We start from the raw sequence: 27,338 nt of genomic DNA, 5'->3' as shown, positions 1-27,338 counted from the left end.
CCCCAAAGGCCCTTGCACAAATGAGATATGCTAAAGCATTTTATTATGACTTTTCTCTTTTGTTGAGAGAAAGAGAATCACCTACACTCGTTGAAATCTAGAATAATGCAGTAAAGGTAGAGGTAAACATGATAGTTGCTAAAAAGTCAAAAATGGGAAAAACTAAATTGAAAGAAGAAGAGAAACCTTCCTCTTCAACTCCTGAAGATAAATTAGACTCAATGATGAAAACCATGGAGAAGTTGATGGATAGGTTAGCTCTTGGAAACACTTCTGCTCCTCCTGTACAACATGAACCTCAATTTAGAAACCCTCAATTCAGGAGACCTCAAAACCAACAAAGACCAAGAGAAAATAGAAATCAGCAACCTGACCCTCTAGTGAGACCTCCTTTTTAGCAAAATTTGGTTGATGAAGAAGATGATCCTGAAATTCCTGAAGAATCTATCCATTGTCTTGATGAAGAGATGTCAGGAATTTTCTTGACTAAAGAAGAGCATGATGAGTCAGATTTGGTCAATCAAGGAGAAGAACCTTCAGATTATCTTAAAGGGTATCAACATGCCATCTTTGAAATGCAAAAACAATATAATCTTAGAAACAGAAATGTGTCGATTATTGCAAACAAAGCGCAGCCTAAGAAAGATGCTTCAAAGGTTGCTGAAGCCAAAAATGATACCCCAAAGGTTGTTGAAGGTAAGAAAGACTCTCCACTTGGTAGAAAAGACACTCAACTTCCTCCTCCTATCAAAGAAGCTGAAAAGTCTATTTCTGTTTTCAACCTTGAGAATGAAATTTCAAAGATTAAAATATCAGTCCCTTTTAGTGAGATTCTCAAGGTAAATCAATATAGAAGCAAGATTGTTGAGATGTTGAATTCACAACCAGGAGCTGCTGATATTTTAAATGTCCAAGAAGATAATCCTACTATATATTTGGGTCCAAGGTTAGAAGATGATCAAAATGAAGAGTTTCCTCCTTTCTATGTAAGCATTAGTATTCATGATATGACTTTACATAATGCTATGTTGGATTCAGGGGCTTCTCATAATCTCATTCCCAAAGTAATTATCAAAAGGTTAGGGTTACAGGTAACAAGACCATATAAGGATTTGTTTTCTTTTGACTCAAAAGTAGTTCAATGTATTGGTTTAATCAAAGATGTTGTTGTTGGTCTAACACAAATTCCAGCAAAAACAATTGTTATGGACATTTTTGTGGCTGATATTCCACCAAAATTTGGGATGTTTCTATCAAGATCATGGGCAGCAAAAATTAAAGGCACAATGCAGATGGACCTTACTTATGCCACAATTCTTGTTTTTGGTGAACAAAGGAGATTGTATCGAGAGACTAGAATAGCTTATATGGTAAGCAACAAAGATAAACCTTAGAATTTTCCTATTTATTCATTTGATACTAAACTTGGATCTGCCATTCTTTTCAATGAGTCAGTTGATAGTGGTCTAGAAGAAACGAAAGCAGAAAATCAGCAAGCAAATGACAAAGAAATGGAGGGATGGTGGTCATTATACTTTGATGGATCGGAAAGAAAAGAAGGGGCAAGAGCAGGAGTTTGGATTACAAGTCCAAGTGATGAGAGTAAGTTTTACTCTTACAAACTGAATTTTGATTGCACAAATAACATGGCTGAATATGAATCTTTGATTTTGGGTCTAGATGTTTTGATAAGAATGAAGGCTCGGAATATTTCTGTTTTTGGAGATTCTGAATTGGTTATTAGACAAGTTGAAGGTGTCTATCAAACAAAGGATGTAAGAATGAGAGCATATAGAAATCTAGTTTTAGACATGTTGGAGAATTTTCAAGCCTATTCTTTCATTGTCAAAACTAGAGACTAAAATTCCATTGTTGATTCTCTTGTTGTTTCGGCAAGTCTACTTGTCATTCCTATTCATTCTTCTGAGAAATATGAGATTGAAGTTCGTCATAGACCAGTGATACTAGATAATATCACCATTTGGCAAGTTTTTGAAGATGATCAATAGGTAAAGAATTTTATTGATCTGAAAGAAGAATTTGAAAGTACTCAAGTAGATCAACAAAACATGCTTGTTGAGTCTAAAGAAAATTCTGAAGTCTTACAATTAAATAATAATTCAATACCAAAGGATCTTATTCCTCTTGAGAAGCTTTTTGATCAGAATGGTGTGTTCAAATTGCCAAAGATACAAGCTGATGAAGAGGAAGTAGAAAGTTGTAATCTGGGTACATCATCTTTGCCTAAAATTATCAAAATTTCAAAGTTTCTTTTAGTTGATATGAAATTCAAATATATTGAGATGATGAAGAGGTTTGCTGATGTTTTTGCTTGGAGTTATGCTGACTTAAAAGAGTATGATCCTTCCATTATTCAGCGTACTATTCCTATTAAAAAAAATAAGAAACCATTCATATAAAAGTTGAGAATTATTAATCCCCTTCTCGTGCCATTGATTGAAAAGGAGATTAAGAAGTTTTTTAATGCTAAAATCATTGTCCCAATCAGATTCTCAAATTGTCTTGCAAATTTGGTTCCGGTTAGAAAAAAGAGTGGAGAAATCAAAATTTGTATTGATTTCGGGAATTTGAATAAGGCTTCATTAAAGAACAACTATCCTCTTCCCAAGATGGATTCAATTCTGCAAAATATTGTTGGTTCACAAAGAATGTCTATGCTTGATGGCTTCTCAGGTTATAATCAGATTCTTGTGCATCTGGATGATTAGGAGAAAACAACCTTCACAACACCATGGGGCACATTCATGTACGCCAAGATGCCTTTTGGTCTCATGAATGCCAGACCTACTTTTCAAAGAGCAATGGACATTGCTCTTTCTGAAGAAAAGGATAAGGCTATGGTTGTTTATCTTGATGACATAACAGTATTTTCAAAGAAAGAAGAAGATCACCTGAAACACCTAGAAAAAATTCTACTGAAATGTAGAAGGTTTGGTATCTCTCTTAATCCTACTAAAAGCATATTTGCTTTAACTACAGGCAAATTACTTGGTCATATTATTTCTGAAGATGGAATTAGGATTGATCCTAACAGAGTTAACGTCATTCAAAAGGTAGATTTTCCAAGAAGTAGGAAAGAAATTCAATCATTTCTTGGGAAAGTGAATTTTGTTAGGCGCTTCATTCCTAACTTTGCTGAGATTGTCAAAGATATAACAAGGATGTTAAAGAAAGGAGTTGATATTAAATGGACAGCTGAGGCAAGGAATTCTTTTGAGCAAATTAAGAAGGCACTCACACAAGCACTAATACTCATCAGTCCAAATTTATCAAAAGAATTTATGGTTTTTACATTTGCTTTCGAAAATACAATTGCTGGAGTTTTGCTTCAAAAGGGAAAGCAAGGTATTGAACAACCTATCTCTTTCTTTAGTAGAACATTAGCTAATGCTGAGCTGAAGTATAATATTCTAGAAAAACAGGCTTATGCTTTGGTAAAAGCTATTAAAGACTTCAGAATTTACATTCTGCATTCTCACATTGTGGCATATGTTCCAAGTACTGTGGTGAAAGACATTCTAACTCAGGCAGATCCTGATGGCAAAAGGGGAAAATGGATTGCAAAATTGTTGGAATATGGTATAGACATCAAACCAAGCAAATTGGTGAAGGGACAAGGGTTGGCAAAGTTAATGACTTGGTCAAACTTGGATTGCCTTGACATAAATCTGAATGCAGAAATATCAAAAATTTCTGATGATGAGGAAGAATTGGTTCCAATTGATGAGAAATATCTTGTTTCATATTGGTATAAAGATGTGGTATTTGTTTTACAACATCACAAAGCTCCCGCTGATCTAACAAAATCCAAAGCAAGGTTTGTTAAGCTGAAATATTTGAGATATTTTATATTTGACATAAATCTGTTTTGGAAAGATACAGGAGGAATTTTGCTGAATTGTTTACTTGAAGAAGAGGCTGAAAAGTTCATTGAAGAATTCCATAAAGGTGATTGTGGAAAACACCATTATTGGAAGGCTACAACAAATAAGATTCTAAGAGCGGGATATTTTTGGCCAACAATGTTTAAAGACATTTACATAAGAGTTGTTGCATGTCATGAATGCCAAATTTTTGAAGGAAGAAGAAAACTTGTACCTCTACCTTTGGTTCCTATCTATGTGGAAGCACCCTTCCAGTAGTGGGGGTTATACTTTATTGGAAAAATACATCCATCATCATCAGGACAGCATTGCTGGATTCTCACAGCAATGGATTACTTCACCAAATGGATAGAGGCGATCCTAACAAGGCAAGCTAATGATTCTGTAATTATTTATTTTCTAGAGAATAATATATTGTCTCGATTTGGCTACCCCATTAAGATTATAACAGATAATGCTCAAGCTTTCAAGTCTAAGAAAATGATTAATTTCTATCATCAATATCACATCACTCTTGGACACTCTATAGCATACTATTCGCAAGGAAATGGTCTCGTTGAATCATCAAATAAGAGTATTGTAAGAATCATAAAAAAAGTACTGCATGAGAACAAGAAAGTTTAGCACTTAAATCTGAAGTACGCCTTATGGGCTGTTAGGATATGTACAAAGAGATCAATTGGGACTTCACCGTATGAATTAGTTTATGGTGTTGAAGTTGTTTTTTCGACATCACTGGGGGTACCGATCATGAAACTAATTCAAGGACTTGAAGAAGAACCAAATTCCATACAGAGGAGGATAAACCAGTTGATAGCTTTGCAGGAAAAGAGGAATGAAGTCTATGACAACCATCAGCATGCTCAAAACAAAATTAAAAATACATTTGATAGGAAGATTAAAGAAGACATTTTCCAAATACAAGACAAAGTGTTGAAATGAGAGGCCAAAGTCGAGGAAAAGGGAAAGCATGGTAAGTTTGAGAATTTATGGAAGGGTCCTTTTAAAATTGTTGGTTTTCATGGGAACAACACTTATATATTGCAGGAAATTGATGGAGGATCATATGCTGGAGGGCCTGTCAATGGCAGGTTCCTAAAGCATTATACTTGTTGAAGTTTTATCAATCACTCATGACATTGTATATATTCCATATTTGTCAGTTTTTATTGCTAATAATGACAAGCTGAAACAGAGAGCTTAAGCCCGAGATGGAAGGCCCAACAGTTTGAAGAAGATGCTTGTCAAATCAAATAAGAATATTTCTGTTTTACCAAAAAATGGATAGCACTGGAGCTACGAGTTCTTAGTGTGCCATAGGGGTACACTATCCCAAGTGGAGCCACTGTTATCACCAAAATAGGGGTTTACATTTTTCCTAGTCATGGTCTTAGATAAGTGTCAAGTCACCCTATGTTTTAATGGGTAGGTGATAGGTTAGGAGTCTCAAAGTTTTCATTTTTCATATCCAAATAAAGTCTAACATCCTTTTTTCATGTTTCATGAGTCTTACATTCTTTTTAGAAAGTCATAGCTTAAGCCATTTTGAAAATTTTTGGAATTAGCCCCGAAACCACGTTTTCGTAGTGCAGACAGTGTAAAATGTCTATTTTGCACTACGAAAATGCTGCTCTTTTCGTAGCGCTTTTCCCTGCGCGCTACGAAAGCAGGGATTCGTAGAACAGTCTTGTCAAACATCAATCCATTAATATTTCGTTAAAATTTTCATTATTAGGTGTCAGCTAGGAGTCGGTCCTTAAGCATGCCACCATCTAAACTCATCATTTCGAATTTAGGGCTCATTATGAAAGATAATTTCAAATTCGAAAGGGCTGGCTAAGTCTCATCATTTTAGTTTGCATGCAAACCCTCAAACAGAAAGGTTTTCGAACATTAAGCTTTTGGTAATTTTTCACCAAGGTTTTCCTCATCCATAATTCAGGCGAGGCTAAGCACCATTGGCAAGCAAGGCTGATCAACAGAATTTCAAGCGAGGCCAGTTTTGTTACAGGAATTCAGAAGGAAAAATGACAAAGGAGAAAAAACGTCATAGGTCTGGTCATTGTTTAAGAACAGAGCCTAAAAGCACCGAGGTCCTAGTCAGAGATAAATCAGTTGTGGAAGCCTTCAAGAAAGGGGGATGCTGGAATTTTTGTAAGAAATTGCAGGGAGGACATACTCAGGTGACAAAGGAGTTTGCACTACATTTCACTAGCTCAAGCACAAAGGTCGGAATATTGAACTTGCAAATTTCTCTAGAGGTCATAGCCTTGGTGACAGAGATTCCTAGGGGGCAAGATACATGGTTCAAAAACTTCAGATTCGACATGGGACCATGTAAGTTGTTTCTAAAGCCAGAGTTTATAGAAATAGACTTAACCAAGGTAGTTCCTAGAGACTACATCAAGGACAGCTTTGCCAAATTGCTCTTCAACATTCAACGTTATTTTACCTATGAAGGCAGATATCAAAAGGTTTATTCATATCATTTTAAACTCATGTTACATTTTACTGGTATGATTTCTTTAGATTTGCCTTACTTCTTATATTGAAGTGTAGTTAAGATGCAAGATAAAGTGCAGTTGAAATCTCAAGAATGTGAACTTCCCTGTTTCATCATGGTCTAATTAAACTGATAGTTCTACATGAACTCAAAAGGATCAACAAAGAATGGTCTTTGTTTTTGTTTTTATGTGACTTTGGAGCAGAAAAACAAGGTGTAGACATTAGCCCTAGGGTTAAAGGAACTCCATCAACAAAAACTAGCAAGTCTGTAATGTCCAGGGCAAAAAGGTATGTTAAGTTGAAACCTAGGAAGCAGGTGAAAGAGAAAGTAAGAAAAGCACTAGTAGTCATTCTTGAAACTCCTAAATCTACAAAGGAAAAGATATTTGAGGTTAAAGGAATGACACAAGAATAGTCAACCAACAAACCAGTTCAAAAGAGATTGACTAGAAGTCAAATTGCAAAGGAGAAAGGTAAAACAGTGATCTCGGGAGAAGGTTCAAGCTTGAAGAGTGATTTAAATGATATTTTAAAAGCCATTGATATTGTAGAATCCCCTTTGATGCAGGCAGATGTGATAAAATCTGATCAAGGAAAGTCGAAGAAAATGAAACCCTCCAAGAAATTGGAATTTGAGGATGATGTTACAACATTTGTTTTCAAACCCAGAAAATCCTTAACCAGGCAATCCAAGAAGATGCAAGAGTCCAATATTGAGCTGGGGAGAATAGAAGAAGCATTTGTTATTCAAGAAGAATTGATAGACTTTCCGTCTCCAAGACCTGAAGGTGAAAAAAACACAGTTCCTACCACTCAAAAGAAAAAGCTAGTTACGAGGTTATGGAAGAAAGGATAAAAGCTGCTAACAATGAAATTGTTGGACTAAGAGTGAGAGTAAGAGTGCATGCTGCTGAAAGGACAGACTTCAAAAGGATGAAGGCTCTCTGGAAAGCTGAAAAGGTTTCCAAACCAGAAATAGTAAACAGTGAAACTCAGTACTTTACCTGGATTGTTCCTGCAATCAAAGAAGCCAAATTTGTAAGGAGGATTAATGCTCAGCTGAGAGCTACAAACAGGGGATTGAAGAGACAAATTGAAGACCTAGAAATACAACTAACCAAATCTGAAAAAGGGCAGTGAAGGATATATATTAAAACAGTTTTGGCACATAAAAAGAGTTTTGGCATATAAAAGGAAGAACAGCTGTGAAGAAGAACATCTTATAAGGGTAAGTGGTTTTGATTTTTGGTTGATCATATCAGTCTTCATGGAATTTTGAAAAACTCCCAAACTACAGATTTTTGAAGGTCGTGTTGAAAAAGAGCATACACAGCAGTTTCGTAGCGCGCTACGAAACTGCTGAAGATGATCATTTAGCACTTATGGATGCTTTCCGGAGGTAAGGTCTGATTAGTTCCAAATTTTGAAGTTGCTGGTAGACATGGGATCATATATGAAGTTTCAGATGGTAGTGGTGTAGAAAGAAAACTTCCAAGAATTATTTCATAAGTGATGTAAAGGTTGTGCTATGAAAACAGAGTATTTTTGCAGCACAATCATGTTTCATCCTTTCCTCCATATTTTCGAGTTTCCTTTTTTGCACAGGTGGAAAATGAAGTTTTTATGGATTATTAATGCATGCCACATGTACACCAACAAAATTGTTTGAAGATAAGCTTTAAGGATTAAGGGCCTTAAAAGGAGGAACTTTGTCTCCTAGTTTTCAGGACAGTTAGGTCATGACTCAGCAAGTTTTGTAACAACATTGTGGACATTATCAAGCTCGAAGACATGGGTTGGCAACTGATTAAAGAATGTATTGAAATCATAGATAAGGTTGTTGGAAGCATGTTTTAGGAGTTTCACTCCTATTTGTATTAGGACTCTTAAAGAGAGCTAGCTGTCAAGTTGTAATTAAGTAGTTTGTTTTATGAAAAGATAGGTGTCAAAGTTAGGAATTCGAATTCATCTAAAGATGGATCATAGTATCCAAGATTGTAAAACTCTATATAAAGCTTGAGAATTGAATTCCTCAGGGTTGGTAATTTCATTAGCAAAAGAAAGTTGTGTTATTGTAAGAAACTATGGTTTTTCAAACTTAATACAGAGATCAGTTTGACTACTCAAGATTCACAAGGGTTTTATGTGTTTGATGTTCTTATGGCCTTTTTTAATTACTTATTTGCAGTGGTATGAGCTTGTGTTATTTAGAATTCATTGGAAAATGATCTAACTTCCTTCACATGCTTGTAAACTGTGTTGATTCACTGTGTCATTGTTTTACTTAAAAGCCTAAACTCCAAGTGCTTTGACTTCCATGTTTTATTGATCATGTTGTTTTGTTGAAGACTATCTTGACTCCATAGCCCAATAGATGTTTGTTAATCCTTGATTCAACCAATCAACCAGTTATACATTTGCCCATTTTGTTCCTAGAGTTAGTCATCTAATCATTAATCAAAAATCTTAAACCTATTGAGAGAGCCCTCTCAGGTTGAGGAGGCTAAGCCTCAACCAAAAGATTGGTTTGAAAGAGTTACTTAGAGTCTACTTGATCAACAGCCTATCAGGGTTAGATTTTGTGATAACAAATTTCATGTTCTCCTCAACCAAGCTTTCTGCTAGTTCATAAGCAATAGGTGAAATAATTTGTCCCCTCCTCCAAATGGCCAAAAACTTGAATTGCACCTACTTGCAAATGTCATCATGGTCTCCCATAACTGAAGATATGAAATATTGCATGTTTGTTTTGGCAAGGTTTGGATGATGTTCCTTAATGTTGAAGAAGCATTGGAACATTTGAAGAATCAAATCATTGAACTCTAGATCAAGCATGATGTCATATGATTTGACTCCAACCACGATTTCTAAAATATTGAACCTCTTTCCCAAGGTAGGACCCACATCGTTATCCAACTCCTGAAAGCTTTCTACTATCAACTAAAAAACTTTACTCACAATTTCGTCATTGTAAGGGGGTATAGGTGAAGGTAACCTTATAATCTCACTAGGACAAGAAGCCACCATAAGTCTTATGCTTTCACAAGGGTGCCCCAAGAACTTGTGTTGTATCAAGGCAAGCATGGAAGGTTTTAGAGCCCAATTTAAGCTCCTCCAATCTGATTGACTCACCTTGGAAATATATGAGTTTAGTTTCTCCAATTTGAGAAGGGATTTTACTGTCATCTTTGTAACCTTCAAATTTGACCCAAGTGCAAAGAGAAAATTTCCTACCTCTTGTTCCTTTTGCAGATTCCTTGGCTACTCCATTTGTAGAATAGCATGGACTCCTCTTGAGAAGGGTCTATTTTTCTGCCTTTTTTATTTCGTCTATATCACATTCCGTTGATGTATTGTTGTGTTGTTTCATAAGGTGTTTTAAGAATTCCATTATTTAGCAGCTCTACTAGCACCCTAGAAACAACATATACAAGGCTATGGAAGCAGTGTTATCGCTGCTATAGACTCTCTCAGCCATAGCATCAATATTATCTGCTCATTAAGATTGTAACACCAAAAATACACTGACTCGATCACACTATAGCGATGCTCTCAACACATCTCATCATTATCAACATACATCCAAATCTGCTTATCATACATCTCTGCAAACACAAACTCACTCTTCTCTATCAAACCCTAATGACAATACATTCTTAGCAGCAACAATACAAACTTAGGCTCAACCATTCATAGCAATGCATCCTCTCACAATACAATCAATAGCATTTATAAGACCATGTATTCTGAACTCACAACCCCATACTCAATTATGACAATATGCTAGTAGCTTCTCAAGACATGGAAAACTATACACTGAAAATACACAATTAAATTTATATGTCTTTACCAACCATATATGGATTTAGTAGATAAATGTCTTTCGGATTAATCACATCATTAGGATTGGGTCGATGTCTCGAACCAACTAATGTGGTTCATCCTCAGGACAAGGTAGGAAAAAATCATACAGTCTTCATGAATAAATAGCAGGGATGCATCATTGCTCAAGGTTAGTCATTGAAAACTAGCCGCTGAAAAACTAGTCGTTGGAGATTAGTTGAAAAATTTAAAAATTCTAAAAATTCTAAAATGGAGAAAGATAAGATAAACCACACATTAGTTGGTTCGAAATGTCAACCAAATTCTAATGATGTGATTAGTGCGAAAAACATTTATCTATTATATAGATTACAAAAATCTAAAATCTAACATATATAAATTTAATATAAATACCCAAAACTCAACCAAACATTCAAGCTGACATGATGACAATCTCCTCACTACTAACTTATAATCTAACTACAACCTACGATCTCAACTTAACGAAAACGCTTATCGGATCTTGATACCACCTCTGCATACATACGTTGCGTGTACGTGGCGAATTAGCCCACCTCGTGAGCCACTTGGCCTTCCACAATTTTCCAAGTGCTCTAATTTCTCCACGCCGGGGAGTATACCCAACCCCTCCAAGATCTCCAAATCACACAACGATTTACCATTCAGCACAATCACAAATGGTGATGAAATTGCACTACCTACTAACCACTCAATCGGTTCCTGGTAGTTATCATCCTCTATGATACCACTGTAATATATGTTGCTCCTTTGTCTGTTGCATTAATTCATTAATCGCTCGACCACAATAGAAACCCCTAACACATAAGAATGCGCTCGATGCTTTGGACAAGAATCTCAACTCAGTTATTTAGGAGAATTTGGCATTGGCTCACATGTGTTCCAGCCCCTAGTCAAATTGATTTTCAAATGGGATAACTAGTTCAACTCCTGGTAATGTCAAACACTAAACGTGGTCCTTGCTCATGCCATAATATCGACCCTGCCTTATAGACAGTGATGTAGCTCCACTGTGACAATGGTATTAGCTGAAACTCGGCCGTTATATTAGATTTAATTCGACCCATGCTCATACAAACAGAACAGTGCGGCACTCTTGAGTCAAAAAGATTAATCCCCTTACAATCTTCAATTCAGCCTCTTCATAGTGATTTGGCCCAACCAATGTAGCAATTCAAACCTACGTGAAATGGAAATTTGGCCTTGGTTTCTGCAATCAAACTGGTCACCAAACAATTACATAGTGATCCTCCATAATTAGTTGAAAATCAACTGCTAGCTAAGTAGTGATTTGGCACTGAGGAAATTCCTCTATTTACAGTCTTATCCTCTAAAAATTTTAATCTTCTCGATAGTGATTTTCAGGGATTCAATTCAGAGGACCTTCCGGCATGGCAACAGATTTTAAGCAATACACACAAACTTGGCTTGATTTGCAATGAACCTCTCAGGCTGATAGGATGAGCAGCTCTGATACCACACTAATATCCCTTTTCAATTACTTTTGATAAATTACTAGGAATTTAATATCTCTTTTCAATTACCTCTGATAAATTAATAGAAATTTACTCTAACAAAATGATTTCATGAAGTTTGTTGAAAATTACAAATATCGACAATTACAAATATTTGCATATCCATTAAACTTCAGAAATTTTGCATATATCTACTCCATAATTTGTCAAGAAAAGAATGCACATGTAGACAATAAACTGAAAAATCCAGTTGTTTTATTTATTTAAAAATAAGAAGCAATTACATTGATAATCTGCAGAAAATCCTGGCAATTTAACTAGAGATGACCTCCAAAATCCATTGCAACACTAACTCTAGCCCCCCAAATTGAAACCAGAAATGTAGCCCAATGAGATCTCCATATGAAATCTCCTAAATAGTGGTATGGGTTTTCATCCAACACACACAAGGAACCCAAGGGTTTCTATCCTAGGGCACTTTGAAGCTGAGAACCATGTTCCCAAAACCTCTTCAACAAAAAATAATACAAATCCCTGATATGTCCAAATAAGGTGTTCCTCCTCCTTTTAAAGATTGGATGGATCTCTCTCCAGCGTTCTAAAAACAATTTTATTTTATTGTTTTATTTCCACTCTAGAAGTTTCTCCTTTATATTTTATTTAAGTCATTTTAATCCTTGAAAATGCTAAATCTGCCTCTATGACCTCTCTGACCACTAAAAGCCACTTTTCATCATCCCAACTCGTAGATCTCTTCATTCCATTTCCAATAAGCTATTACACTAAGGTATTTCTCTAAATAACCCTCCCTATATGATACCTTTAGCATATTTAATTAAAATATGCTAATAATATCCCCATTTTACTAGAATCATCAGAATGCAATGGAACCAAAAATGAACTGTCCAAAAATGGCCCTCATGATGAAATATAGTAAGCAAACCCCATTTGACCCCATAAAACTCCTGGAAAACCCTCCAAGCCCATCGATTATGTAATCTCACTCTATGACCTAACTGACACCAACCCTGGAAAGCCACCACCCTAACTGCATCACAAGGGAAACCAGAAAATGGGAACTTTACATTGATAGTAGCCAAAAAGGAAACTAGGAAGGGCTTGATAGTTACAATTTATGTAAATATAATGAAAAATCAATGGATCTCTTATTTGTGTATTTCCCCTTTTCAATATCTACCTGGGTAGAGGTTATCCACATCAACTTTGGAAAGAATAAATGGGTTAACATGACTTTGGTGGATTATCTTCTAGCTTAGTTAATTGACAAATTAATAGGCACTTTTATGGCCTTACCACTATGTTGTCATCTATGGGATTTGGTTGCCTAGAGATCAAATGATATTCCGGGATCTAATAATCTCACTTACACAACTAGATCATAAGATAAGAATGGAATTAGATGGTAAGTGGAGACTTCTAATAGAGAATAATCCCACAATTTAACAATGGCAAGAGAGATCGTGATAAGCCTTAGGGTTTCTTCAATGGAGCTTGTCAAGGAACCCCAAGTAAATGTGGATCAGGGGATGTCTTTTCCTTGCACCCTCACATTTTTTGTCGATGAAATATGTTTTTGGGGAAGGGGCCAACAACTATGTTAAAATTTATGGCTAATGGATATTGTTGAACACAATTATGGAAATAAGTATAAATAATCTACATGTTTTTGAAGATTGGATGGTATTTGTGGATTGGGCCAATCAGTAGTACAAAATAGAAAATTTAAGTCCTTTTGCCTATAATGGAGAGATTGTAGGAGGTTAAAATTTACTTTGAAGACATATCCTTCTCACATATTTATTAAAACAAATAACAATAAAGTAGAACAACTTTTTAAAGAAGCTCTAGTTTTGCAAGAGGGTACCTCAACTGAACAAGAATGAGGGGGGAGACATTCCTATCAAACGAAAAAATCTCTATATTAAACACAATTGTTAACAAAATGGATAGAATGGGTCATTTAGATTATGTTTTGAGTTTTACTTACTATTGGTCATATAGTACTATGGAGACATGATTATGTTTAATGGAATCCCAAGGTATTCATATGCATCCTAGGAAGACTCTAAATATGAAGCTTTTCATTTATTTTCTTTTGCTTTCTATTAAAATGACAACTTTTGACTTTTCATTTATGAGTTTGATTAGGGAAATTGGATGTGCATTGTGATTTCAAACTTTGAAATAATGGATATGGTGATATTTTTCTTGGAAAAAGAAGAAGTCCCTAGTAAAAGGAATCCATATTAAAATTGTGAGATGCTCTCATTCATTGTTTGTTTTGGAGTTGCATTTGTTTTTTAAATCCTTATCCAAAGGAATCAATGTTGTGAGTTCCTCTAGTTCATTGCTTATTATCTTTGTTGAAGGCATATGTATCTTTCATTTGATATTTATCTCATTAGGTATTAGTTAGTGTTAACTAGAAAATTATGTAGACATTTATCTAAAGTTTCAAAATAGTATCATGTGTATTGATCCAAATAAATTGAAAAATAATACATTTTCATGCATGTTACTAGTTAAGGAGTTTGAATCCTTATTATCCCATGTCTCAAGAGGTGTGGTTTCACGCACACAAAACCATTGCAAGTGGCAACATGATGTTATTGCTTATGATTATTATTATATTGGGATAAAAATCCTTTAATATGTCTCATTGTACTACTTTTAAGAGAACATAGTTGTCGCTACTAAATTGTGCAAGAGTATTGTTGACAATGAGTAGTTATGATGCTTCTCATGTAACACACTCCAATCTCATAAGGTTAGGTGAGACAGTGATGGATAAGTACCCTTGGTTTATAGCCTTGTTAATTATACAACTAGATTTAAGGCCTAGATCTTTAAATCTAGAATCCTTTTCCATTGTAATTTTTTTTATCTTTTTTAAAAATTATAAGAATAGAAAAAAATGAATGAATAATATAAGTCAAAAATAAAATTGTACTTAAAATGTAAATCAACTGTAATAAATAAAAAACAACTCAATGTTGCAATAAGTCAAAATTTGAAATGAAACACACACATATTGTTAAGCCCCCAAAAAGGAAAAATGGGCAGTTATATAAAACAAAAGGTTGGTAGCCCTTTGATCCCATTCACACACACACAAACATATATTGTTAAGCCCCAAAAATGAAAAATGGGCAAGTATATAAAACAAAATGTCGGTAGCCCTTTGATCCCATTTTTTTGGAGGACGAAGAAGAGAAAATCAATGAGGAACCTCCCAAACATGATGCTATGAGCACTCAGAATCTTGATGAACCTACGCAACCCATGCAAAATGTTACAGAAATAGAAATGATTCTTCAATATAATCATTCTGGAGTTGTGGTACATAAAGAGGATGGGTTGGTGGGTTGGTGTTATAGACATATTTGGGCACTACAACCCCAATCACATATGTCCATAAACCAAGGGCTTCTAAGTCCCTAAAAGTGTTGTTTTATACCCTAAAGGAGCAAGGTCAGTTGATTACATCATCTCCTAGAAGTTCTCCCTGAAAAACTACTCAGAATTGGTCAAAACTGGACCATACAGACTGCTCACTGCTAAGGGTGCGATGCATCTCACCTGCCACATGCAAAAAGTGCGATGCATACTGGAAATCCCTTCTGTAGGGTGCGATGAGAAAGAGCAGACAAATGGCAGAAGCAGTTTGCTAGGTGGAAACCCAGAGAATCTTCTAGAAGCTGCTCATTCGACACTTGCCTCTCTGAATTTGCCCAGGGATGAGTAAGAGATCATGAAATCTCCAAGTGGAGCCAAGAACTATCAGAGAGATGACACTAATCAAAATCCCAGAAGCTGACTCACCCCCCTGCAAACATCTATATATGGATCCCTCATCCTAGAGATCCAGAGGCTGGAATCTTGTATTTTGTAAGGAAGTGTTGTTGGTTTCTCTGTGCAACATTGTATTGTTGGGTGATCTAAGCTTTTCATGAGGTGAAGATGGCATTCATGCTGGGAGGATGGCGCTGGGCCAAGTCAATGCGCTGTAATCCTCTCTTCTACTACTTCTATCAATAAAGCTATTTGAGTTTTCCTCCATATTCTTGTATATCTCTGAATCTTGTATTGATATATGCATTTGTATGGTTAATATACATCTGATCCTATATTGTTTATGATTATATATCTCTATGCTTTGATGGTATTATGCTGCTTTAACTCTACAGGTGCTCTTTGAAGCGGGACAAGTAAGGAAGGAGTGGCAAATTTCTGTCAAAGGGGAAACGAAACAAGCAAGGAGCCAAGCGAAAGACTGAGGTTGGTACTCTCTGCTTCTTTCTCTTCTATCTCTCATAAAGGAAACCACAAGCGACTTTAGTTTGTTTGTTTCTAAGATAGCTACCCATCTTAGTGGGACTAGCAGCTCTGAATGGATACTAGTTTTCTCAATAACAAAATGGAAACTCCACTGGGGAGCGAATAGTTTGATTGCTTGTCTCTATTTGTTTGCTTCATAAACTACAGATGGAGCCTGAAGTTAAGCCAGCTAGCCTTTGAACTACATTTTCTATGCAAGTGAAAAGTAGATCAACGCTGCTTCAGTCAATCTCCGGGTTTGTTTATGAACTGAACAACTGACTTGCAAACATCCTAAGTGCCCTGGTGGTAGCTCAAGTAACCTCATTAGATCAGCCCCTATACTTTGTGTTTATTGCCTATCATTAGCTCAGCCTAAATCCCTGAACTAAGCTGCAAACTGTGACCAAAAACCAAGTGAAAGTCTCATCCCTGGATCATCGCACTGTCTCCTTTTGACATTCTGGATGCATCGCACCTCCCGTGTGCAGTAGGTGGGATGCATCCTTGTTTCCCTGTGTTACAGGTGTGATGATCAGATAAGATTGTTTCTGCCTCCAGATTTTGGTTTTTTCTTCATTGTCTTCAGCTTTATTCAGGAGTTTTGTTGTCTGTGATCAGTATACCACTGTTGAAACTCCCTTCCTTTTCATTATTCAGCCTCCATTATACAAAGAATTGTGAATGTTTTTATGTATTTTTCGCCATTTACAGTTCTCCTTTACAAAAAAGTAGCTTAATCGAATTATCGTCTTTTGATTTGAAAGTGTCGCAAGTGTCGTTTTCAGTCAAAGAAAAGAATCCTACTCTTTTTGATGGTCGATTACATTGTTACTCTTGTATTTGATTTGAATTAATAGTATTTCAAGTGTTGAAAGCAGTTTTCAAATTGAAGTTGAAAGTGTCGCTCTTAGCCTTCCTTTCGTTTTTTGAATTCGAAATCGCAAAGTGTCGTCTTAGTCTTCCTTTCGTTTTTTGAATTTGAAATCGCAAAGTGTCGTCTTGTCTTCCTTTCGTCTTTTGAAGAGAAAATTGTTAGTACTGTCGCTTTGAAAGAAAAGATAGTTCAGATTTGTACTTAGCATTCTTTTTTTCATTCACACATTAAGAAAGCGGAAAACAAATACATGCATGTGCATTTGCATTTAGACTGCTTGTTGATTTTGATTTAGGACAGTGCATCTAGTGTGTGCTCTCTGCTCTATGTTGAAAGAATTTCGCTTCTCTTTCCTTAGTTGCTAGGATTTTCATTGCAAAAAGAAGAGTAAACGACTGTTTATCATCTTAGATTGCATATTTAGGAGTTGTATATCTACATCACGCGATGAACCTTAAAGGCAAACTTCTTAAGAAAGATCAATTGTAAAATAAATTCAATGAACATAAAAACGCTTTGGAACTTGATGCACAACATCTAGAAGTCTAGGCTAGAGACGTATTCCGGCGTCGTAAATCCTGGTAACTGTCGTTTTCATCGTAGGTTGGGTGATTCCTCCTCTTTGAGACGACAAGTGCCAATACGGACTTGTGCTCCCACGTACCGTCGAGTATATATTATGAGACCACAATAGGCTATATCCTTTATCCTTAGGAAGTTGTGTCTATCGCCCTATTGATCGCAATGCACTGAACACAGCATTCAGGAAGATTGACTGCCGTACCGTAAAAAGTATTCTGCAGTTTTGCGATTGGTTTGGTAATCCCTCTGTCTAGATTTCCAGAGTAGTCTCTTTCGTTCCTTTTCAGACTCCTTAAAGGAAAAGGTCCATCTGAGCACTTGTCACTTCAGGCTCATTAAAAATCGAAGGCAACTAGAGTCATCTTTAGCTTTTTCTCGACTCTTAAAAATTGAAAATCAAGTTGTGTCAAAGCATCATAAAATTTACTTTAATCGGAATAACGTCATTGTTCCCTCGTTGGTCTTAGGTTGATCAAATGGAGTCCACCAATCAAGGATTTCCCCTTAGGGAAAATCCTAGTCCTTTCTCCTCTTGGGGGGATGTTGGTGCACTTCATATGGCCACATTGTCCCTTCCAGGACTGACAATTGGCCTGCCAGTATGGCTCTTCTCGACCTCTGTCGCTCAAAGCACCGTGATTCCTGAGCAATCAAATCAGCAACCAAATGATACTAAAGTTACCCCCCAATCTTCTACTTCATTTGTTTCTCCCTCTCCTTCTTCCTCTTCGCTTGGTGAAGCTAGTAAAACTAAAAACCAAGTAACTGAGAAGAAGAAGAAAGGGAAGGAGAAGAAGAAGAAGAAGCCAATGGAAAAAGGGGGCAACCAAGCATCGTCTAGTGAAAATCCACACACTGCACCATCCAAACCTAAATCTCCATGTGTCATTTGCAAAGGGGACCACTATCATCGAGATTGTCCTTGCATCCCACAGATCTTAAGGGACTGGTCTCCCCGCTTGCACAATCCAGTGTCGTCAACCTCTGACGATCATGTTGAGAGTACACCGTCAACTAGTGAAAACGAAGTCAATGGACAGAAAGGAAGATCTAAATTTCCTTGCAGACTGTGTGAAGGTGATCATGCCCTCCACCGGTGTCCCTTCCTGGACGAAGCTAAAAGAGTCTTGGATAACCGCCCTGCGTCACTACAACGACTTCCTCCTGGATACAAGAAACTCTTGTCGAGTCCATCGCTAGTTGAAAATTAAACTGACACACCTTTGTTTTCGGTCGAAGCACCTATCATTGAAGATAAACCCTCTGAGTCCACCTCGAACCAAAGTCAACAAGTCGAGATGGCAGTTGACCCCATCTTGTCTTCAGAGGATCCACCTTCAGATGATACTGTCACCAAAGAGAATGAGAATGACATCGTTCAAATTCTTTTCGTAAACACAGACTCCGATGAACATGGGGGCAATCTACCCGTTCCTTTACCGCAGGAAGGAAGTTCGTCAGAGATTTATCCGGCCGTTTATTCAGTCCCACCTCCAAGCAACCTAGTCGTTTCCTTCGATTGGAATCTACTAGGCAGACCCCGTCTACCATCTAATGTACCATTCCGAATCATAGTAAAAGCTTATAGAATGATCATGGTTGGTACTATCATAGATGAAGGGGCTTCTGTGAGTATCCTTTCCTCAACTGCTTGGAAAGCGCCTGGTTCGCCATAGCTTCTGCCTGAGATTTGAAATCTGACAGGCTTCAACAAAGGAACCAGTCGACCTTTAGGGATCCTTCCAAATTTGCCTATAACTTTGAGAAGGAAAACCTTTCATCTAGACATGATGGTAGTCCAAGGACCTTTAGATTACAATCTACTCCTTGGGCGTGACTACATTTATAGCATGGGAGCTATTGTTTCCTCACTCTTTCGAGTGATGTGTTTTCCACATGAAGGCAGAGTGGTCGTAGACCTGCTTTCATTCCCCGGTTCAAACATAGCTAATAGTCAAATGCCATCCCTAACTAGTCTTTTTGCGTAAGGAATGTCTCATCAATCTCCAGTCCGTCCACCTGATGAGCGCGAGTGATTCGGTGATTGTGACTGAAACCCAAGGGACATGCACCCTGGTCTGCTTTGGCAGGAAAACCTCAGATATAAGGTAGGTTTCCGCATAGGAATATGACTAGTCTAACTATCTTGTCCGTTTAGGAAAATGGATCAGACTGGAAAAGGATTCCTCCGTGAGAAGGTAGGCCTTTCCCAACAGAGCCAAGAAAGTGTTTTGTCTGCAAATTGAATGGTAACCTGGAAACTCTACTTCGTTATACCTGGGGGCATGCAAACCTTTTTGCATGAAAGTGAAAGTGACCATTTATTTTCTTAGTTTGTAGGTTCTTAACCCTTTAAATTCTTAAGATTGGTCGTTCCTAGCTTACATAATGAAAGGATCCGGAGAAAAGTTTCGAATGGGGCAAGCTCCCTAAAAAATGAACCTATCGATGAGACATCCTTATTATACGACTGGCACGAGCAGTTTTATGCGAAGTTCAAGCTCGTTAAAAAATAAACCTAGCAATGAGCATATGTTCCACCAGAGTTTAAGCTCATTAAAAAATGAACCTACCTTCGGTAAATAACCATTGCAATCGCATAATTATCAGCTTTTAAACCTTGGTTGTGTTCTTAACATCACCTCCACTCTTTTTTAGCCGATCATACGCCTCCATTTGATTGTTTACCCCTTTTGAGGAACAGCTGTGAAAAGTGATCCTATTAGCCACTTTCTCTACACTGTCGTGATTGAAAAGTTTCAAACCTTATCTGGAACCAGATGCTATCCAAAAACATCACTCTTTCCTCAAAAAACGAGTCTCCTTTAAGCTCTTTTCATCTGACTCGTAAAATATGAAAAGATTTTCGAGCAATTGGCCTCTCCAGCTCATTAAAGTGATTGGAAGTGCCATCCCTCCTCTAGATTTTAATCTTTTTGGATTTGAGGGATTATTACACAAAAATATCGAGTGTTTGTCTTGTTCGGCTCGTTAAAACTATCGAAAAGTCATCCCTTTCGCATTGTTTTATACTTTTTCGGAGTTAAGGGATTATATTACGAAAAAGGAATATTGGAGTTTCCTTTCCATCTCTTTTCAGACTCTCTAAAATTGAAAAGAATCAAGTTATCCTTGTCGTTAAACTTGTTAAAACAATAACGACAAACTTGTCCATGCAGACAAGAGCGACTGTCACTAGGCTCGTTAAGACATAGCGACGGGTTTGCCCGAAGGGCAAATTATAGAACAAGCATATGTTATCCTCCTCAAGTTTTACAAAAATAAAAAGGTACTGGTCAGAAATGACTGGGGAAAATTGGGAAGAAAACTTGAAGAAACTTTATTGGTAACAGGTTGCTCTTGAACATGACACTTTCACTCCATCACCATGATTGAGTCGGGTTGGGTTATTTCGTTCACCGGTCATATCACCATTGGTCCACCATACCATCCACTTTTGGGGTTAACGCTACCAATCCATTTCAGTGTCACCGATATGTTCAAGAGAAGTCGCTCAGAGAATTCACCAACCCATCTTGTGTCTCATCCGCTGCAATACCTTCACGCTTCATTCTTTCATTACTGCCACCCTAAACCTTGTATCATCAAATCGTTTTCACCTCCAAAAAATCATTTGCTCTGTTTCATGTTGTAGATGTGGGATTCATTAAGGCCCTCCTACAACGGGTCACTTCTTGTCGACATCAACTCATTATCCAAGAAGTTGACCTAGGAACAACCCTTTCAGTACTTTGAAGCTTGCATGCCTCAATGGCAAGTTTCTCACTTCCAGTGACAGGTTTACATTAATGGCCTTCGACCGAAAGATTTTGCGTGGTGTTCAACATCGACTCATGTATTCACACCACGTGAATTGTACTACAGTACCTTGAGGGTCACTATCATTATCGATGATTCCTCTCGCGCCTGTTAACAGCTTACATCATTGGCTGGTAATCAGGTGATGTCTTTCCATGTTCGACGCCAAAACATCTTTTCACATGGACCGACTTGTACTTCGGGCGAAGATTGAACGAGTTTTGAAGACCCCAGATCTAGTTTCATCCACCTGGGCTGCGATATATTTAGGAAAATAAAGACATCAAATGTACATCATTTCCGCACAGATAATCACCCAAACCAAATGATGATGGCTCTACCAAAATCATCAGTCTGCTACACAGACGGTTGTCTGTCCTATGTACATGAAAATGAATTTATAAAGCTGAGCATGGGAATGCCTGCCTCAGCTAGATCATGAAAATATTATGAAGATAATGTATTGTATTGTATCTTATTACAGGTCACCTTCCAGTTCGAAAAACCTTGGATCCTCATGATAAAGTATTTCACCCGACATCAAAAAGATTTACAACCTCATGCTTTAGGGGGCAACTATTATAGACATATTTGGGCACTGCAAAACCAATCACATATGTCCATAAACCAAGGGCTTCTAAGTCCCTAAAAGTGTTGTTTCATACCCTAAAGGAGCAAGGTCAACTGATTACATCATCTCCCAGAAGTTCTCCCTGAAAAACTACTCAGAACTGGTCAAAACTGGACCATACAGACTGCTCAGTGCTAAGGGTGCGATGCATCTCACCTGCCACATGAAAAAAGTGTGATGCATACTGGAAAGCCCTTTTGTAGGGTGCGATGAGCAAGAGCAGATAAATGGCAGAAGCAGTTTGCTAGGTGGAAACCCAGAGAATCTTCTAGAAGTTTCTCATTCGACACTTGCCTCTCTGAATTCGCCCAGGGATGAGTAAGAGATCATGAAATATCCAAGTGGAGCCAAGAACTATCAGAGAGATGACACTAATCAAAATCCCAGAAGCTGACTCACCCCCCTACAAACATCTATATATGGATCCCTCATCCTAGAGATCCAGAGGCTGGAATCTTGTATTTTGCAAGGAAGTGTTGTTGGTTTCTCTATGCAACATTGTATTGTTGGGTGATCTAAGCTTTTCATGAGGTGAAGAGGGATTTCATGCTGGGAGAATGGCGTTGGGTCAGGCTAATGGGTTGTAATCTTCTCTTCTACTACTTCTATCAATAAAGTTATTTGAGTTTTCCTCCATATTCTTGTATATCTCTGAATCTTGTATTGATATACGCATTTATATGGTTAATATACATCTAATCCTATATTTTTTATGGTTATAGATCTCTATGCTTTGATGGTATTATGCTGCTTTGACTCTACAGGTGCTCTTTGAAGCGGGACAAGTAAGGAAGGAGTGGTGAATTTCTGTCAAAGGGGAAAGGAAACAAGCAAGGAGCCAAGCGAAAGACTGAGGTTGGTACTCTCTGATTCATTCTCATCTATCTCTCATAAAGTAAAACACAAGTGACTTTAGCTTGTTTTTTTCTAAGATAGCTACTCGTCTTAGTGGGACTAGCAGCTCTGAATGGACACTAGTTTTCCCGATAACAGTTGGATGCGATTCCATGTTTAGGAAAGTTCATATTTTGATAAAGAACACACCCCTATGGTGTTCGTGATTGAGTTGGTAGTTGTACCTATTGTGTTAGTTTCAGTCTTTCCAGCCTTCCTCCAGTGATCAAATATGCTCTTACAAAGTGGTCTCAGAGTTCAAGGTCAAATTTTGTCATTTCAGTGAGTCTTCAAGCAAAATTTGGTCACTAGGCATTAGGTCTAGGGTTTGCTTTCACTCCTTTCAAAGTTGCCCAAATGTCAGTCTATGTCAATATTCAGCTGATTCTATCATCATTCAGAGGTTTGTCATCATCATGTCAGGTTCCATTGGGTCATTTTACACCTTGTTCATGCTTCAGTTGCACCTAGGCAAGCTTCATTTCCCTCTCCTAGGGTTTTGAAGCTAATTTCTCTTGGATGGTCAAATCATTAGCAAAACTTGTATTTGGATGTTCATACACCTTCCCCTGTCCTTAAAGTACCTTATCAAACACTTCCCATCACTGAGATCCCCCAAATTCCTCATTTTTGCACAAACCCTAGTTTCTTGCTACAACCTGGCAATTTTCTAGGTTGGGCCTGTGTTTTTCCCTTTTGGACCCCTTCCCCTCACTCAATCTCTGAGATTCCACTTTCCCCTACTTCCTAACATCCCTCCCTACTTCCAAAAATTTTCTCAAGAATTTAGAAGCCCCTTATCCCCTTCATTTCGCTTCATTTCGACAATTCCCTTGTTCCACACATCGGGATAGGTTTCACTCAAATGATGTTTATGAGCAATAAAAGATGAATTTTGGAAAACTGAGAGAGGTTTTTTTCCAAAATAGGCCAAGAAAGAAAAAAATCCTTCACTTTTTACACAGGTATCATGGTTTTAGAGAAATGTCAAAAATATCGTTGCCTCAGGAGAATTGAATGCACCTCTAAAGTGACCTTGGGAAAATCAAGTTTTCTCCTAGCTTGGTTGGCCAAATGACTTGCTTGATGAGTCAAATGATAACTAAACATAAATATATTTCCAATGAGATATCATGAGCTCAATTTGGAGTTGAGGAAGGCATTCAAAAGTTGACTGTAACAGCACTCTGCCTTTGGGCAGCCTCATTTGGCACATTTTAACCAATCTTGAGAGATTTGATTTTTGACAAGGAAAATGAACTCCAAATTGAAAAATTCTAATTGGATTGGAAAGTATACTCAAAGACCTTTCCAACGAGCTATCCTGAGCCCTATTTTGACACTTGGAAGGCCTCCAAAAGTCTCCTACAAAAAGGTGATACGCATAGGCTATATGCGCCGCGCCAATGTATTTTTGCACTGAGAAATGAAGCTATACGCGTTGTGCCTTCCATATGTGCCGCGCCATCAAAAACTTCACAAACTTGCTCCAAATCGCCCGAAACCTGTGGATCATCACTTGTTCAAGTAGGTTAACCCTCTGTTATTGCTTTTCATCCAAATTTGATGGTGGTTTGATGGTGTTTGTGTATGGTGAGTGTTCAAAAGAAACCAAACCCTACCTTTGAAATTTCTCAAAGCAAATTGCTGCTTAGGGTTTCAAACTGTTGTTTTGTTACCAAGTCCATCCTTTATTCCCTCACCACTCCCTTATTCCATTTTTCTCTTGATTTCCCTATCCCTAAACTCACATATCCCTAAAAAGTTCACTAATCCCATATCCCAAATCTCATTTCTCAAAATTTCACATGCAAATTCCCAAACCCTAGCTACACATTCCTAAACCCTAATCGTTATCCCAAAATCTAAATACTATTCCTTAAACCCCTTATTCCCCATATCCAAAAATGACATCAAGGTTGTCTTTGCCAATGAAGCAAGGAAATCAATTTTAATCAAACACCATCCTCTGTTCTTCAAGGCAATGATCCATTGTTGACAAAGGCACCTTCAGCCACGAATCAGTTGCATGTACAGCTAAGAAATCAGTTTGAGGCACGAAATCAAAGCTTGATGCAAACACAATCAGGCAATCAAATGCAATCTCCATCTGGTTCACATGTAGAGTTAGCTAGTCAGGGGCAGTCACAGAGTAATAACCAATTTCTTACTCAATTCACACAACATGCACACTCATCTTTCAAGGACAGCCTTTAGGCTAGGTACAGTCTTCTGCCTCTAGTAAAATTTTGCCTTAGATATCGGGTTGCCATTCTCAGATTATTAATTACTTGGGCCAGCAAATTTATGATCAAGGTATTCCAAAGAAGATTAATTATCAGCCTTCAAATCAAAGTGATATCTCAGTCAAGATCCTTGAAATGAAGGGGGCAGAAAAGTTTGCTAGGAATTCTACAAAGTGAGATGAGTGATATGAGGTTAAAGAGACTGCTGAACAGGGCCAATAGGGATAATGCATTGTTGAGACACATGGCTGTCCACTACAGGGCACGGAACAAAGTTTGCAAGGCACGGATAAGGAATCTAAAGGCGAATTTGAAGAAGGCAATAAAGAAGCAAAAGAAGCAAAGGGAGCTCGATCGTCTTTAGATTTTGGCCGAGGCCTCTTTAGCCCAGCATCACACTTGATAAGGAAGCTCTAGCCCAAATTTCAAGAAATTTGGGGCATTTTTGGTGATTTTGGAAATTTTGTGTTAAAAAACAGGATTTTTCCCTATATGCGTCGCGCACCTTGCGTGACGCATAGGATTGGGAGGTCCAAATTACAAATGGCTTGCAGTTTTGGATTTTTCATGAGAAATCATGAATTTTGGTACTTGGGCAAGTTCTGGGTCCCCAAAAGGTCAAAAAACATGCAAAAAATGACCTCACTGCCCCTATTTTGACACACAAGAAGCAGTCTTGGGAGAATGCACTTTTGGAGGGGAAAATGGACATAAAATTGGAAAATTCCACTTGGGTTGGAAAGTAGACAGGCAGGGCTTTCCAACAAGCCAACTTGAGCTCAATTTGGACTTCAGAAAGTGCCTCAAAATCAGCATCAAAGTAGCGCGATGCATATAGAAATTGGCACGACGCATATAGATTTTTTGCCCAATTTTTCATCTTTCAGCTCAGAAATTCGGCCAGTTTGACTAGTTTTGCTTTGTGATGTAATTTTTGACTTATCTTGATGTAATTGAGTGAACATGATGTAATTTTGGCACTTAGTTACTTTTTCTAGAAGATTCATTCACCAAAGAGTGAAAATTTAGTGAATGAATCAGTTTCCTACCTTATAGAGGCGATTTGTTTTGACTGCCTAGATTGTAGTGCTTTGTTTAGAATTGGTTGAAACAGCTCCTAGAATGATGAGCTCGACCCCTAGAGGCAAGGAAAGAGGTTGGCTTGCCTATATTATGTAATTTCTAAGTCATTTTCAGGGTTGGACTCTTGGGAAAAGCTTGACACTCTATTGTACATTCACTTCTGCATTTTTGGCAAAGGAAAGACCAGGGTTTTGCAGCACTGTTTGGGATCCATGTGGCTTTATGTGTTGATGGTGTGCTTCTTTCAGTATTTGTAAGTTGTTATGTGTATCATTTTCCTTATCTCATCTTCTGCAATTGAACAAATGAAGTGTTAAGGTAGAATCCATAGATTGTTATGCTCTGCCTTTGAATTTGTTTGATTTTTCATGTTTTCATCTGTTTAAGGAGAATCCTTGAAAGCTTCTTGCTCTCCTTAGCTTCTCACCAGTCAGATCTAGCCATTCATTCTCTTTAAAATCATCAAGACAATCGCCTACCTTGCCCCAAGTAGACCTCTGCAAAAACTATGTCTCATCCCCGCACCCAAAATTGCCTTTCCCTTTGATTCAACAAAAACCTCAGAAATCAACTTCAAACTCCTTGTACTTCATACCTAGCCTAAGATCAATTACCAATTTAGTCATCTTGAGCCTCATTGATCACCTTTTGCCGAGATTGACCCGGAGAGAGCCCTCTCCTGTCCTCATAGGGCTAGCTACAAGGTTGAGCGTGGTTTGATGTGGACCTAGAACCTTGTCTTTTCAGCCTGAGACAAATCTAGGCTCTAACATAGTGGTGACCATACTAAGGAAAAAATGGTTTGCTTTTTGATGTCATTTATTTTATAAGCTACAGACGGAGCCTGAAGATTAGCCAGGTAGCCTTCGAAACGCTTTTGCTTTGCATTAGCGCAAGTAGATAAACACTACTTCAGTCAATCTCCTATCTAGCTTGTAAACGTGACATCTAACTTGTTAATTACCCCAGTACATGTATCAAGTTCAGATCTGATTGTTGATGGTGGACAACGATCAGGCATAAGAAGGCTGAAATCATTCACCTGGCGACTTCATTCACTGAAAAATCCAGAGATCAATGCTTCATGGTGACTTCACTGCAGGAAGATTAGTAGCTTTGAGC

The sequence above is a fragment of the Pinus tabuliformis genome, chromosome 1_2, assembly GCF_031772625.1.
Source record: "Pinus tabuliformis cultivar Carrire ecotype Pingquan chromosome 1_2, CPIR1, whole genome shotgun sequence".
Taxonomy (NCBI): Eukaryota; Viridiplantae; Streptophyta; class Pinopsida; order Pinales; family Pinaceae; genus Pinus; species Pinus tabuliformis.
This window is presented reverse-complemented; position numbering follows the sequence as displayed.